This window comes from Dama dama, chromosome 13, assembly GCF_033118175.1.
Source record: "Dama dama isolate Ldn47 chromosome 13, ASM3311817v1, whole genome shotgun sequence".
NCBI lineage: Eukaryota > Metazoa > Chordata > Mammalia > Artiodactyla > Cervidae > Dama > Dama dama.
Genome location: NC_083693.1, coordinates 34,069,668 through 34,072,281, shown reverse-complemented (window position 1 = coordinate 34,072,281; position 2,614 = coordinate 34,069,668).

Here is a 2,614-nt window from a genome sequence, read left to right as displayed (position 1 = left end):
TAACCACTGGACTGTCAGGGAAGTCCCTTTATTGCTTTAATGCACGAAAGACTCGGTTTGTTGAGCCAGCCAGCCTGTCAACATGACATACGTAGGTTTGAACATGAGATCAAACTTAGGCCCCAAGAAATGGCTAGATGGGAGGGAAACTGAAATAAAGGAAAAGTCGTCTTAGTGCATTGCTCGTCTATTCTGGTGAAGATGGTTTGAGAGATAGAATTCAATAAAGACTTTTAAAAAGTGATCCACATGAAAAAAATGTCTAAACAAAACAAAAACCAGGCAATACAGAATAAACATGTTGATGATGGCTTCTTTGCCTTTAAAGCAGGTGAGCTCAGAGGACTATGGTGAGGATTCACTGAAATAATGCACCAGAGTACTTATGAGCCCAGTGCATGACTCAGGAGCACCCAGTAAATGCTGGCTACTGTTAATTTTATCCCTCGTCTTCTTTTTTGATGAAAAAAAGAGCTATGAGCACATAGCTGAGGAGAGAGAGTGTTTTACAGGAAGTCCGGAAAAGCTTAACCTCTGGGGGTAGGGGGATCAGAGCCAGTGTGAACTCTAGGAGAATGGTATAGATTATCTTATTTGCAAAGCAGAAATAGAGACACAGACGTAGAGAACAAACCAAGAGGGAAAGAGAGAGTGGGATGAGTTGGTAGATTGGGATTGACATAGTCACACTATTGATTAAAAAAAATAGATTACTAATAAGAACCTCCTGTACAGCACAGGGAACTCTACTCAATGCTCTGTGGAGACCTGCATGGGAAGGGTTTCCCAGGTAGTGCTAGTAGTAAAGAACCAGCCTGCCAAAGCAGGAGATGTAAGAGATGTGGATTTGAGTTCTACATGAGGAAGGTCCCCTGGAGGAGGAAATGGCAAGCCACTCCAGTATTCTTGTCTGGAGAATCCCATGTACAGAGGAGACTGGTGGGCTACAGCTCATAAGGTCACACAGAGTTGACATGACTGAAGTGACTGAGCATGCATGCACAGAGCTGATTCACTTCGCCGTACAGCGGAAACTAACACAACATTGTAAAGCAACTAAACGCCAATAAAGTTTTTTTTTCTTTAAGTTCAAGATATGGGGACCCCACATCAAGGTAGTATAAAAGGAGATGGAAAAGAGAGGCTAGATTTATGAGATATTGAGAAAGCAGATTAATTAAAAAATGATTACTGATTAAACCCTGGAGGTGAATGAAAGGAATGATTGAGTCTGTTTCTCAAGGTACTTGGAGGGTTGGTGGTCTCTTGACCCAAGAAAGGCATTGAAGGAGGAGGTGGAAGTGGAGGAGGGGGAGGTAATTTGAGCTTGGATGGAGGGGGTTATAGTTACTCAAAGTGGAGTGAGGATTAGACAAGCTGCTTGGTCACTAGAGAAGGTAGAAGACAGACAAACAATTGGGGTGTTCAGAGAAGATATCCCAGGTGAGGACACTGAGATAGTGATGCAGAGAGGGAAGAAAGGAATACAGGAGGGCAGGTGTGATCAAGTACCACAAAGGGGCAGTGAGATGAGGACTGACGGAAGAGAAATGCCATTTATTATCTGGGGGTGATGCTTTTCAGATAGGTCTCACTTCTGGATAGTTATGGACAAGTACTAGTGACTTACCCAACTTCACTTTTCTGAAATTCCTTGTTAATCAACAAAAGTTTTTTGGCCTCAATAGAGTTTCTTGTCCATTCTGTTGCCTGGTCCAGTGGTGTATAAAAAAGGGTTGAACAAGGGGATTCTTCCACTTACAGCCTTACAGCTTGCTTTTCTTCAAGCTGGTTATTAAGATTTCAGAAGGTCCTTCATCCATCCAGGAACTCATTGGTATCACGTTAGGTGGATGGTTTCCATGGAAACTCATCTCGTTGATTTGTTAATCATCTCTCTCTGTGCTCATGTCAGCAAGTGACCTTTCCTGGCTCCTTCTCCTCACTCCATCCATGTGTCTGGGGGTCCAGAAGGTGACAGGTGGGGTGAGACCTACCCATTCCTGACTATAAAGTTGGCCATCTTGTCCACACTATTCTCAGCCTTGTGAGGACGAGAGAAAATGGTCTCCATCTGGACATCATGTAAGAGGACTGTGCAGCCTGGTTTTAAGTCCTGGCCACCCCACCTTTGGCATGTGAGATGTTCGGAAAGTTATTTAAACGCTCTGAGCCTTCACGACTTCGCCTACAAAGTGGAAATAAACTCTAACTTATAGGGCTATTGAGGGAATTAAATGAGGTGAGATATTAAAAGTAGAGGAGAGCAAACAACAGCTTATAATTGTTGAACATTTGGGTGGTTTCTAATTGCCATTACAAGTGTTCTAGAAACAGTTAACTTTTGAATGAGGCAGTTAGCTCATTCAGAGTCTCTTCCTCAGGCTCTGTTCTTTGACTCATTAAGATCTTTACTTTAAAACAGGGAAGGGGAAGAAAATTCACAGAAATTTGCATGGGGCTGTGATGATAAATACTGTGAGAGATGATAAGCCCTAGATTGGGAAACCGAACGTGTAGCCTGGGATCCTGTTTCCTGCTCAAGGAAGAAAACCGTCCCAGTCTCCGGTGTGATGCTCCCACCTAAGGGCCAGATCAGATATACCCCCTCCAT